The following is a 14,788-nucleotide window of genomic DNA, read 5'->3' as shown; positions in this document are numbered from 1 at the left end:
TCCCAGCTTGACCAACTGAAACGAACCCATCCACAGTTTAATTGGTAGCTTATATTATTAGTTGGATATATGATCGCTCAGGCCATGACTGATGCCAGGCACATGAGACTGATCCACATTATGGTCTTGTCACCAAAAGGCAGCTGGCAAAGAGAAATGGGAAGTCAAGGTTGTGGTTATGCTCCTGACATTAAACCATGGTTTAGGGTTATGAGGATAACAGCAGCAAGGCCGAGGTTTGTGTGTCTTGCTGTGTCCTCGCTAACACTAAGATACACAGAAATCTATAATACGTGTAAATATACAGTTGTCCTATTACTAACTAACTAACTAGTTACACAACTTTGGGTCATTTTGATCCTCACGTCGATACACAGCTTTATCTTTCATGGGACTGAACTGGCTAATCAAATTCAAAGCATAAAGAAGGCAGACATCTTGTAAATTAAATGATTCAAAATCAATTCAAAACACTTGCAAACGTTTTCCAAAATGCCATACTTCAATAATTACAATATACAGAAAAAGTCCCTGGCTCTGTATGTATAAACACACTAAACTGCAGACCAAGCAAACGTTATGGGAAAATAATGTGGCTTGAAAACCAATGCAACTGGCTGGGAGTTGAGTGGAAGTAAAATTAATCTTCTTACATCGTTGAACTCACATTAAATAAAATCTAGTATTGACCTTTTCCTCTGTATCACTGAGGAGAGAGTAAGAGTTAATTCTTACATGAATGCTACTATGGAAGATACTGTGCTGGGAATGTAAATGTCAATACCTTAAGATTGTATATTCATGCACAAGGGGGGAAATCCAATTTTGTGAGGCTGTGCGTGGAAGGCAGATAATGCCCGATCTTGACTTGACATGGAAATATTTAAGCTCCAAAAATCCACTGGAAAGGAAATTCTACAAAAGTGCTAATGTAACTCAAACACTGTCAAGACGGATAGACTGAAAAAAACGACAAATTAAATCTATTCTGCCCTAGCAAACAAATTGCTCACTGCAATCACAAATGGGGCCAGGAGGCATGGATGAGAACTGCTGGACTAACTGTTAAATATGAAAATATGAGTCTTTGTTTCTAAAGTCCTTGAAATCACTAGAAAATCTGCTAAGTGGGCTGCATTCCCACCCAGAGTTCTTAAAGGAGTCATTGATATCTTAAAGATCCATGAGAATAACACAGAAGCATAGAACGATGTTGTAATGAAGTATGAATTTTTGGTTTACAGATGTTATGTTTGATTGTGTGTTTGTGTTTTAAAAGGGTAAGTATTACAGTTATTGCATCTCAGCACTCAGAGGCTGGTTGCCATGGAGAAGTAGGCAGAGCCAACTGCCGTTTTGTTGAAAAAGTGCAGAGTTTAAAAAAGGGATTCAGTCTGTGCTCTGATGAGGCACAGGGAAGACTGATCCTAGGTTGAGGGGATCAAGGAGACTCAATTGTTCATTTTTGAATCGGTTTAAAATAAGTTTGGTGACTTATTTAATGTAGTCTGTGTCCTGGTAAGGAACAGAGAATCTGTGATCGTATATCACAGGGTGACTGCAGTTTAAAAGTAGCAGAGGAAGAAGTTCTAACTACATGACACTTTAGGGAGTTTGTCTTACCTCATTCTACTATTGTAACTGTTAATAAAAGTGCCTCTAAGTGAGAAACAATATTGTAACCACTAAGCTCTGTAGAATAGTAGAGTTGGAAGAGACCTCATGGGCCATCCAGTCCAACCCCCTGCTAAGAAGCAGGAAATTGCATTCAAAGCACCCCCGACAGATGGCCATCCAGCCTCTGTTTAAAAGCCTCCAAAGAAGGAGCCTCTACCACGGCCCGGGGGAGAGAGTTCCACTGTCGAACAGCCCTTCTCACAGTGAGGAAGTTCTTCCTGATGTTCAGGTGGAATCTCCTTTCCTGTAGTTTGAAGCCATTGTTCCGTGTCCTAGTCTGCAGGGCCGCAGAAAACAAGCTTGCTCCCTCTTCCCTATGACTTCCCTTCACGTATTTGTACATGGCTATCATGTCTCCTCTCAGCCTTCTCTTCTGCAGGCTAAACATGCCCAGCTCTTTAAGCCGCTCCTCATAGGGCTTGTTCTCCAGACCCTTAATCATTTTAGTCGCCCTCCTCTGGACGCTTTCCAGCTTGTCAACATCTCCCTTCAACTGCGGTGCCCAAAATTGGACACAGTATTCCAGGTGTGGTCTGACCAAGGCAGAATAGAGGGGGAGCATGACTTCCCTGGATCTAGACGCTATTCCCCTATTGATGCAGGCCAGAATCCCGTTGGCTTTTTTAGCCGCCGCATCACATTGTTGGCTCATGTTTAACTTGTTGTCCACGACAACTCCAAGGTCTTTTTCGCACACACTGCTGTCAAGCCAGGCGTCCCCCATTCTGTATCTTTGATTTCCATTTTTTCTGCCGAAGTGAATTATCCTGCATTTGTCCCTGTTGAACTTCATTTTGTTAGCTTCGGCCCATCTCTCTAGTCTGTCAAGATCGTTTTGAATTCTGCTCCTGTCTTCTGGAGTGTTAGCTATCCCTCCCAGTTTTGTTGCGTCTGCAAACTTGATGATCATGCCTTCTAACCCTTCGTCTAAGTCGTTAATAAAGATGTTGAACAGAACCGGGCCCAGGACGGAGCCCTGCGGCACTCCACTCGTGACTTCTTTCCATGATGAAGACGATGCATTGGTGAGCACCCTTTGGGTTCGTTCGCTTAGCCAATTACAGATCCACCTAACCGTAGTTTTGTCTAGCCCACATTTTACTAGTTTGTTTGCCAGAAGGTCGTGGGGGACTTTGTCGAAGGCCTTACTGAAATCCAGGTACGCTACATCCACGGCATTCCCTGTATCGACCCAACTCGTAACTCTATCAAAAAAAGAGATCAGATTAGTCTGGCATGACTTGTTTTTGGTAAATCCGTGTTGACTATTAGCAATGACCGCATTTGTTTCTAAGTGTTCGCAGACCACTTCCTTAATGATCTTTTCCAGAATCTTTCCTGGTATCGATGTGAGGCTGACCGGACGGTAATTGTTTGGGTCGTTCTTGAATAAACTTGTTATTGTTCCTCCAACATCTAAGCCTCTGTCGCATATATTATAAACCAAGTTGTGTTACCATCTAAAGTGAATAAGAAGAAGAAAGGATTTTTTTTTAAAAAAAGGTCTCCTCTCTGAGTCTTTGGTGGTTGCATCTTCGCAAATTGGTGGCAGCGGTGGGATAAAAAGATTTCCCCTGCCTGAAAGAACCTTAGTCATTCTTAGTCCTTTACAAATTGGTGGCAGTCGTTAATAGCTCTTCGCAGATGTCCATTTCTGTGAACATCAATAAGCCAGAAGGAAGTCAAGAGAATCCTAGTGTAAGATTTACAGAAGCTAGAACCAACACCATGTTTCTCGCTGAAAAAAAAAGGAAACTTGGCAAGTCTGTCCAACCTGTGGTTTTAAACTCAACTCTGGATATGCTCTTCCATCTCACTCAAATGTGAAACAGTACTAGAGACTTGTGAAGAGAAAGGAAGCTTATTCATCCAGGCTCTTGTTGACAGAACAGGAGGGAAAACACTACAAATGTGGAAGTTGAGCAAGAATTCCTACTTGCTACCATTCTTAGCAAAGTAGAAGTACAAGAGCTAAAAGGTAATTCTCATAGTGTTTTAAGGAGACAATTCAAACACAGCAAGCCAAGCAGAGTCCGGCAGAGAAATGTGAGTATAACTTTCTTAACATCACTCCCATCACTCAGGGTAAATCCAAAGTTTATCCTATGTAGAATATATTGCAGACTGTTGATAAATGGAAGCTCTTACGTGTGCCCATGAGCCCAGAGTCACCCACAGAACAATGATGTACCACTCAGGTTTGCAGAACAAAGACAAAACTACAGGAAATTTATTAATTCAAAGAGATCAAAAGAACAGTGGTATTCACAATAGTCCCTCTCAGTCCACAAATCTGCTTCAGAGAAGAATACAGTCCAGAGAGGAATACAGTTCTTCATCCTCTTTTCTCACCAGCAAACAGGACTCAAAAATAGCAAAGCCTCTCTGAGTACACAGCTCTTTCATCTCCAGCGGTACTCAGTTAGCCCTGAAAAGAAACTTGTTCAAACTGGTTCTACAGCAGCAGAACAGAAACAGTATCAAATCAATTCCCAGGTTTTTGCAGGCTCAGCCAATCGGTTTCATGCACTTCATTTTCCAGTTAACACACATATAGCACAGTGCCTTTGCAAACCATGACAGAATATACTCAATAAAATGGACATGTTAATCACAACTTGCCACATTGATTTCAATGAGTTTAAGTAGGACTAACGCTAATAAATAAATAAAAATAGCAAAGCCTCTCTGAGTACACAGCTCGCTCATCTCCAGCGGCACTCAGTTAGCCCTGAAAAGAAACTTGTTCAAACTGGTTCTACAGCAGCAGAACAGAAACAGTATCAAATCAATTCTCAGGTTTTTGCAGGCTCAGCCAATCGGTTTCATGCACTTCATTTTCCAGTTAACACACATATAGCACAGTGCCTTTGCAAACCATGACAGAATATACTCAATAAAATGGACATGTTAATCACAACTTGCCACATTGATTTCAATGAGTTTAAGTAGGACTAACGCTAATAAATAAATAAAAATAGCAAAGCCTCTCTGAGTACACAGCTCGCTCATCTCCAGCGGTACTCAGTTAGCCCTGAAAAGAAACTTGTTCAAACTGGTTCTACAGCAGCAGAACAGAAACAGTATCAAATCAATTCCCAGGTTTTTGCAGGCTCAGACAATCGGTTTCATGCTCTTCATTTTCCAGTTAACACACATATAGCACAGTGCCTTTGCAAACCATGACAGAATATACTCAATAAAATGGACATGTTAATCACAACTTGCCACATTGATTTCAATGAGTTTAAGTAGGACTAATGCTGGGTTTAGCACTAAGGTTAATGCCTACTCATGTATAGTCAGGGACTGAGAATGACCAGCCGGTTCAAGAAGCGAAGTCAAAGGTTAGTCTGAAAGGAAGGACATATGAATGAAATGTAGTCCCCAAGACATAGATGAGTGCCTTGGAAGTTGAATACTTTCTCCATAGCCCTGTGATGCAACAGTAATGCCTGAAGCAACTTCAATTCCAACTCTTTATGGGCTGCAGAGAGTCCTATCTGCCCAGGATGAAAATATTTAACATCCTGCTTCATCCCGTGCCAAGTGTGACACAAGGCAGATAGATGTGCGAGTTGCTGTGCCCAGATGTCCGTGTTGTTTTACACCTAATTCGGATTGGCCTAAGGGCGGAAGTCAGCCTTCTTAGCCAGTGATACAATGTGTAAGGGAGAAAAGGCAACGTATTTTGCTTCCCTCCCACGACGATCCTCTTGTGGGGTGGCTACAGGAGGGGAAGACGGGCCCCACGTTCTGGCAGAAGCCCTGTCCAAGCATGCGGGATCATTTACAAACAGGGCGGTTAATCCCTCTCATTTATACACAATTTTTTATGATCATCGGGCGATGGATATGTTACCAGCCTCAGGGGAAGGAAAAGCAAAAAAAAGCATAATACTGCTCCGTTTTCTTCTTCCCCCGCAATACCACAATGTCACAAACGGCCTGATATGTGCATTAAAGATATTCTTGGATGGAAGGGGATCTGAGCTTGGCTAAAACTGACAGCTTATTTTGGATATTACTTATGGATTAAAGGGTTTTTGAGTTGGTTTCTTTTCTTATTCTTTTTTACTTCAAAAGGATCTCCATTTCCCCCTTCTCTTTGGTTTCGTTTGAATTAAACCAGGAAAAACATGGGAGGACATAACAGAGGAAAAGTCATTAAGAAACCCAAGAAGAAAGTAATGTGCCCTGAGGAAGTTCTATACTTCCCAAAATTGGGTGGTTTCTCCCATTTCCACTGACACTTATCTATCATTTTTCTTCATATCCACTGTCATACCCCAGCCACCTTTGGCTTCTGAACCTGATCCAGAAATGAACCATGACCAGGACGAAGCTTATTCTGACTTTTTACCTAGTCCACAGAGCTCTTTCCAATTACAGCTGCCGGCTGTTGATAGCTCGGATGATTCCTTAATTGGGAGAGAAAGTGAAAATATTATTCCCATGGCTGAACCAGATGTTCTTAGTTCCCCAGAGAATGTGTCCTTCAACAGAAGGGAGTTTCTACATCGCCAGAGATCTGAGAAACAAGAACTCCGCAGGAGTAACCGCTTGGCATCTTGAGGGGATAATGGATAGAAGGTTTTCCCTTGGGAACCTTTAGGGAGTTTGGCTTTCCTTGTTTGTGATCAGATCTAAGTTCCATAAAAGTGTTTTGCACCGTGGACACTTTGCGGTGTCAACTTTGCTATTTCCTGAGAAAGGTTCACCGACTCTAGCTCCTGTTTATTCCAAGCCAAGTTTCCAGATCATGGCGGCCAAGCTGAGTTGCGACTCCCGAGTAGACCCGGATTAAGTCTACTTCCTTGCCTTGTTCCTGAACCAAGTTTTGCCTCAGCTTCATCACGTTCCTGCCTTGATATCAAAGACTTTCTAGTGACTTTGGACTTTGTTATTCAGTCTTGCTTCCTTGTTTTTCCCTGCTCAAGAACTTCCCAACAGTTTTGAGCGTGTTTCAGTTTCTGGACTTCGGACAATAATATTGGACATTTCCCTCCAATTCTCCGGACTAATTCATACCTTTTCATAAAGGACTATTATCTGCTCAACCTTTCCACTTATTCATTCCTGGATTTATAATAGTTTTAATAAAGATATTATATGATTATTGGTCTCTGTCTGGTTTTCAGTGCTCACGCTGCCCTGGGATGCAACATCCACTATTTTATGAGGAATGGCTTAGGAAGCCAGATTGTTCAGTTTAGGAAAAGAAAACATTGAAAAGTGGCACGATAAGGCCAAGTAGAAGATAGAACAAGCTTGTGGTGAAGGCTCCTTCTTTTGGAGGCTTTTAAGGAGAGGCTGGATGGCCATCTATCGGGGGTGCTTTGAATGTGGATTTCCTGCTTCTTAGTAGAATGGGATTGGATGACCCACAAGGTCTCTTCCAACTTGATGATTCTATGAATATATGCTTTCAGTTGCTCCAGAGATTAGACTCAATAGGTTCAAACTACAAGAATAGAGATTCAAGACATTTTAGGAAGAGATTTTTGATGGTAAGAGTCCATTCAACTGCTGAAGAGGATAGTGGAGTCTCCATACAGTAGAGTCTCACTTATCCAATGTAAATGGGCCGACAGAACGTTGGATAAGCGAATATGTTGGATAATAAGGAGAGATTAAGGAAAAGCCTATTAAACATCAAATTAGGTTATGATTTTACAAATTAAGCACCAGAACATCATGTTATACAACAAATTTTACAGAAAAAATTGTTCAATATGCAGTAATGTTATGTTGTAATTACTGTATTTACGAATTTAGCACCAAAATATCACAATATATTGAAAACATTGACTACAAAAATGCGTTGGATAATCCAGAACGTTGGATAAGCAAGTGTTGGATAAGTGAGACTCTACTGTATTTGGAGATAGAAGTTGGAAGGCCATTTCTGGGGCATGTTTTGACCATATGTTCATATGTGGTGATAGTTGGGCAAAGTGGACCTTGTAGTCCCTTCCAACTCTACATTCGCTAATCTTCAACTGTCTTTGATAGCAACTTAGAGAGAATTACCTTGTGAACCGATCATCTCTTAAGTCTCCTACACAGATTTCCAAGCAAATAGCAAAAGAACGTTCTTACAATCCAACCAAAGTGACATCATGAGAACCGCAGCCCTTCCAAGAGAACTATTCTAGAAAGAACTTTTGGAAGCATTTGAAAACACCACTCATGCGAAACCAGCCCAGAGAAGCTATGAACCCACACTGAACCCCAGGGAGAATTTTGTTTTGGTGTCGCTAGGATGCCAAAGGCCCATTTGCAGCCTGGCATGTTTCACGAGGAATTTATATTGACTAGTTACTGGGGAGGATTTATTTTAAGGGTTTTTTTTGACCAGGCAACGACTCTGCAGCTGGCACCTTCAAGGAGGAGTGTCATCTCACTTAGCACTTCATCAGTTGCTCCATCTAATACATATATGAACAGATGTTTCTAATATAATTCTAGCTTGTACATACTTGGATTCTCAATTCATGGAGAAAAATGAAAATTTGGACTTACAGTGGTTCACTTCCAGGATTTTATGAACTTGAGCGAAACTTCAGGGAAAGGGAAACATTTCTGGACGAACATTAGTGACATTATGTTCTCTAATGAACAGAACATACTATAAATTCCATGGATGTGTTTTTAAAGGATAGGACGCAACATAATTCCAAAACAAAGTGTCATGAAGAACCAAAGCTGAACCCAAAGGTTTATTTGAATATGGGTATGTTTTAATATATGCTTTTTATGGTTGCATTTTAACTACGGGCTGTGGCGCAGGCTGGATAGCAGCTGCAATGAATCACTGCAATGAATCACTCTGACCAGGAGGTCATGAGTTCGAGGCCCACTCGGAGCCTATGTTTGTCTTGTCTTTGTTTTATGTTAAAAGGCATTGAATGTTTGCCTATATGTGTAATGTGATCCGCCCTGAGTCCCCTTCGGGGTGAGAAGGGTGGAATATAAATGCTGTAAATAAATAAAATAAATACTGTATATACTCAAGTATAAGCCGACCCGGATATAAGCAGAGACACCTAATTTTACCACAAGAAAGCTGGGAAAACATTGACTCAAATATAAACCGAGAGCAGTAAAAGTCAGAAATAACAATAGATATTCTATTAAAAAATAGATATTCTTCAATGTAAGTGCCCTTATGTATCCTTTTAATAATACAGTAGAGTCTCACTTATCCAAGCTAAACGGGCCGGCAGAAAATTGGATAAGCGAATATCTTGGATAATAAGGAGGGATTAAGGAAAAGCCTATGAAACATCAAAATAGGTTATCATTTTACAAATTACGCACCAAAACATCATGTTATACAACAAATTTGACAGAAAAAGTAGTTCAATACGCAGTAATGTTATGTTGTAATTACTGTATTTATGAATTTAGCACCAAAATATCACGATATATTGAAAACATTGACTACAAAAATGGCTTGGATAATCCAGAACCTTGGATAAGCGAGGCTTGGATAAGTGAGACTCTACTGTAATAGAGTAAAATAATAAATATAATAACAATTATAATATAAGAGTGAAATAATAAATGTATTAATAATAATAAAAATAGAGTAAAATAAATGTAATAGTAACATTAATAATAGAGAACAATAATAAATGTACCATATATACTCGAGTATAAGGCGACCAGGACCCTCACTCAAGTATAAGCCGAGGGTGGCTTTTTCAGTCCTAAAAAAGCGCTGAAAAACTCGGCTTATACTCGAGTATATACAGCATGTTTTAATGTGTGATTTTATAGATGTATTTAACCATGTTGTGCCCTGCCTCAAGCCAAAAGGAGGGGTAGAAAATAAATAACAACAACAACAACAACAACAACAGGAAAAACTCAGCCGCTATCAGGACCTCAAGATTGAACTTCAAAGACTCTGGCAGAAATCAGTGCAGGTGGTCCCAGTGGTGATGGACACATTGGGTGCCGTGCCAAAAGATCTCAGCTGGCATTTGGAAACAACAGACATTGACAAAATCATAATAATAATAATAATTTTATACACATATAAGATAAATCCCATTTTATCCCCCCCCCCCCCCGCACAACTTTGTTAATGAGTTGCTGCAAATAAAACTCAGAAGAAATCAAAATACATTTTCAAGCTGATGTTATCCATTTTTTTAAAAAACTATACCTTTTCTGGCATCATCCTATTAATGACAAATGGAAGGAACAACAATGGTTTAAAATTCCTCTTTGATTTGATACATATCCTTTTTGTTGTTTTAACTCTGGGGTTTGGAAACTCTAATGACTCCCCAGAGAGACCTGATTAATAATCACGTTCAGCTGTTTAAAATTTTTAATTTTATCTCCGGTCGACAGGCTTAAATACTTCCCTGGAGCAAAGAACCGCTAGTATATTACACATGGTTGGGTTTAACTGAGTCGCTTTCCAGTTTCCCAGGAGTAAGACTGTTAAATCTTTATAAGATATAGTATAACCAGGAAACATCAGTAAATCATACTAGGTAAACATTATACACATACACTCGCATAGAAATATCTTTTTTCACCCATTTTACGCCAAGGAACCTTTCATTTCCTATCCTCACCTACATATATCTTTATCTCTGTAAAAGTTACAGGCAATGCTTCTGGTATCTCATTGCCAATTCCTCCCTTTATTTCTTTAGGCCGACGAATTGGTTAAATGGAAGGCAATTGTTACGTACCTAATGAAGTGAGAGTGCGTCTACTCAAACTCATTGTACAATAAAGTCTTTAAGGTGTCACATTTAAACATTTCAGATATATGAAAAGGGGAATTCTTGTGGAACCACTTTGCGACCCACTATTATAAGCCTGACTGAATTAATTTAAGCTAAATGTTTTTTGAGCTCCTGGTCTTGATAGAACTTTGCAAAATGCATTTTTTCCAGTACGCTGTCCTCAGGCCCTAAGATTTAGGAACAGGAACAGGTCACCCTCCGACTTTGTATCCAGCAAGTATGTTTAAATAGAGGATCATAAGACTTTTTATTACAGCTTGTCCCATCAATAGCCTCCAGACAGAGTGTTCGACTGGATTGATATTGTGATAGCCTTGCTTGGTGCAAATATAATGCCAGGATACACAGGTTCAGTTGTCCAGAATTTATAACACTGAATCAGGCTTCCAAACCTTGATTTCTCTATCTTCCTTCACTGTCAAATAACAGAACACTTCTGAATGACAGTGTTAAGCCTAGCAAGGAAATGTGTTTTTTAATAATTAGACACTACTTATGATTGTGAAATAGTTAAATGGATTAGCTTTTAGCAGCAACAGGCTGGACTGCAATCTTTATTTTTCTCTGAGCAGCAGGAACATCTCTCAAAACTTAGTGAACCGCTCACAAGCCATTTCCAAAATTTACGTTTATTCTGTGGTGGGATCCCTGTTTAGAAATGTAAATTTTAAAGCTAGTTTTTGGTGCAGGTGAAGCTATTTTTCTCTTGTTTATTTGTGTGGAGAGCTGCTATGGGCAGAACTAGAAACTCACAATTCTGCATGACTAAAGTAATCACTTAAGGTGCATCTACACTGTAAAATAAATGCAATTTGATTCATTGGAACTTATGCCTCAAGGACCACCTCCCAGCAGTAAAGAACTGGTGGGATCACAAACCTGCAAAAGTATTGGAAAATGAGCACGCAAAGATACTGTGGGACTTCCGAATCTAGACTGACAAGGTTCTGGAACACAACACACCAGACATCACAGTTGTGGAAAAGAAAAAGGTTTGGATCATTGATGTTGCCATCCCAGGTGACAGTCGCATTGACGAAAAACAACAGGAAAAACTCAGCCGCTATCAGGACCTCAAGATTGAACTTCAAAGACTCTGGCAGAAACCAGCGCAGGTGGTCCCGGTGGTGATGGGCACATTGGGTGCCGTGGCAAAAGATCTCCGCCGGCATTTGGAAACAATAGACATTGTCAAAATTACGATCTTTCAACTGCAAAAGGCCACCCAACTGGGATCTGTGTGCATCATCCGATAATACATCATACAGTCCTAGACACTTGGGAAGTGTTCGACTTGTGATTTTGTGATACGAAATCCAGCATATCTATCTTGTGCTGTGTCATAATAAAATAATAATAATAGACATTGACAAAATTACGATCTGCCAGCTGCAAAAGGCCACCCTGCTGGGATCTGCAGCATCATCCAAAAATACATCACACAGTCCTAGACACTTGGGAAGTGTTCGACTTGGGATTTTGTGATACGAAATCCAGCATATCTATCTTGTTTGCTGTGTCATAATAAAATAATAATAATAATAATAATAATAATAATAATAATAATAATAATAATAATAATACAGTACAGATATACACCAGGACAGCAAAAGAACCTCAAATATGCATTGCATGCAGGCCAATAGCCTCCTTCAACAGAAAGTCTTATCAAACTCTTATTTGAGAGCAAATGTTCTGTTGGAGCACACATTTTAATAGAGTCAAGTGCAATAAATTGGAATATTTTACAAGAAACTCTTAAATTCGGAAAGGTCAGCAGCGCCAGATGAGATGTTGCTCTCAGCAGCAGAAAAAAGCCATCCCGCAGGGATTCCAAAATTTTGATAGGTGTGAACTGGGAGGCCAACCTGCAGAGACTCTGGCAGCTTTACGCAATTAAATCCAGATTCTTCTCAGTGTGGGTCCTTCTGGACCTGTCGCATAAGCTCACATCACTTTTTTTTTTAGCACAACGCATTATGTAAATGTAACCAAACAACAAGAGATAATTTTCCATGACTCAAGCAACCAAGCAAAACAATAATAATAAGACAGCATGAGGGCTGGGGCAGAACCCGGAGCAAGGAATCAAAGCTAACTCGTTCCAGATGTTAACATCGTGCCTTTTAAAAAATGGTGATACTGTAGATGCACAGGCAATTGCGCCTAGATCTTTGCTTTTGCGTGCGGGCAGGTAGGGAGAAATATATCTCTGGGTTCTCCTAGGAAAACGGTAACATTCCTTGGGACCAGAGATCTGAAATAAACATAAGACAGGCAGGAACGCAGACTCATCATGACCAACTGGTTTGGGTGGCAATGAGAGGTGATGATGGGAATTGTAGTTTACCACATCCTTACGCATTTCCTAATAAGGCCATTCACAAAATCCAAAAACAAACCATGTTTATTTCGAATGTTTATCTTCACAAAATACCTAACCCAGGCATCGTCAGGTATCTAAGCTAGTAGAAAATGCAAATACCATATATACTCGAGTATAAGCCTATTTTTTCAGCTCTTTTTTAGGACTAAAAAAGTCCCCCCCCGGCTTATACTCGGGTGAGGGTCCTGGTTGGCTTATATTTGGGTCGGCTAATACTCGAGTATATATGGTACATTATTATTTTTCTCTAATATTATTGGTATTATTAAATTAAATATTAAATTTATTATTTTAGTTTATTTATTATTATTACATTTATTATTTCATTCTGATAATATTATTGTTACATTCATTATTTTACTCTATTATTACATTTATTATTTTACTGTATTTATTAGTATTACTACATTTATTATTTCACTCTGATAATATTATTGTTACATTTATTATTTTACTCTATTATTACATTTATTATTTTACTGTATTTATTAGTATTATTACATTTATTATTTTACTCTATTAAAAGGATACATAAGCACATTTACATAGAAGAAGATGAGAATAACTATTTAATCAGAGTTGGACAGTCTTATCTTAAATTACAGTTTGATGTAAATATTCAAAAACACTTAACCTACTAATGGCTCAATTAATGTAACTTTATTACAGTAGAGTCTCACTTATCCAAGACTCGCTTATCCAACGTTCTGGATTATCCAACGCATTTTTGTAGTAAATGTTTTCAATACATCATTATATTTTGGTGCTAAATTTGTAAATACAGTAATTACTACATAGCATTATTTCGTATTGAACTGCTTTTTCTGTCAAATGTGTTGTATAACATGATGTTTGGGTGCTTAATTTGTAAAATCATCCCTCCTTATTATCCAAGATATTTGCTTATCCAAGCTTCTGCCGGCCCGTTTAGCTTGGATAAGTGAGACTCTACTGTATTTTATTTTGTGTTATTGTGATTAACTGGGCTTACCCCTGAGTCCCTTTGGGTTGATGGAGGCAGGATATAAATTTGTAAAATCATAACCTAATTTGATGTTTAATAGGCTTTTTCTTAATCCATCCTTATTATCCAATATATTCACTTATCCAACGTTCTGCCGCTACTGATTTTTAATGCCTTTTAAATTTATTTGTGTGTTTTTGTATTTGATATTATTGTATGTTGGTTTTATATCTGTAAGCCGCCCCGAGTCCCTCTGGGGAGATGGTGGCGGGGTACAAAAATAAAATTATTATTATTATTACTATTATTATTATTATTATTATTATTATTATTATTATTTAAAACATTTAATCTACTGATGCCTCAATTAATTTAATTTTATTATTATCTGTTTTTATTTCTGAAATTTACCACTCTCGGCTTATACTTGAGTCAATGTTTTCTCTGTTTTTTTGTGGTAAAATTAGGTACCTCGGCTTATATCGGGTTGGCTTATACTAGAGTATATACGGTAGTTAGAATTTGAGGTCCCCACCCCTATTTTTAGACTGGTTCTCTGACACTGACACACTTATTATAACACCAGAAAAAAACCTGCAGCAAATATTTCTGCTTGAACAAAAGTTGAACACAAGCAATATCTGGGATGATAATACGATGCAAATGAACGCACCCCATGATGCCTACTTTACCATGTGCTAAACCAAAACACAGGTTCTAGTTGGCTTCTTTTTTTCATCTGGAGATGGTGCTTGACATGGTTGACTTTTTAAAAATGTAATGAGGCGGCATCCTTTTTAATACAAGGTGCACACGGCTGGGTTAATCTGCTCTTTTTAGCCCAGGTATTCACGCGCCTTCAATTACAAGGTGTTATTAGCATCGGAAGTCACTTTAAGGTGTTTCCCCTCAACCATGGAAATTCGTAATGAGCATCCCATTAAGTTATGAGCGATTTCTGGTTTAATGTCTGTTGAAAAGGATTCT

The 14,788-nt window shown here is 38.9% G+C and overlaps 1 protein-coding gene across 4 annotated transcripts in view; it reads right to left on the bottom strand.

Annotated features, from left to right (window-relative positions):
- Positions 1-14,788, bottom strand: part of cunh7orf50 (chromosome unknown C7orf50 homolog) — a 134,512-nt gene that overhangs the window by 2,200 nt on the left and 117,524 nt on the right. The gene's annotated exons all lie outside the window — the stretch shown is intronic.

This window comes from Anolis carolinensis, unplaced genomic scaffold (assembly GCF_035594765.1).
Source record: "Anolis carolinensis isolate JA03-04 unplaced genomic scaffold, rAnoCar3.1.pri scaffold_13, whole genome shotgun sequence".
Classification (NCBI taxonomy): Eukaryota; Metazoa; Chordata; class Lepidosauria; order Squamata; family Dactyloidae; genus Anolis; species Anolis carolinensis.
The sequence above is the reverse complement of the archived record's forward strand: the minus strand, read 5'-3'. Positions and strand labels throughout refer to the sequence as shown.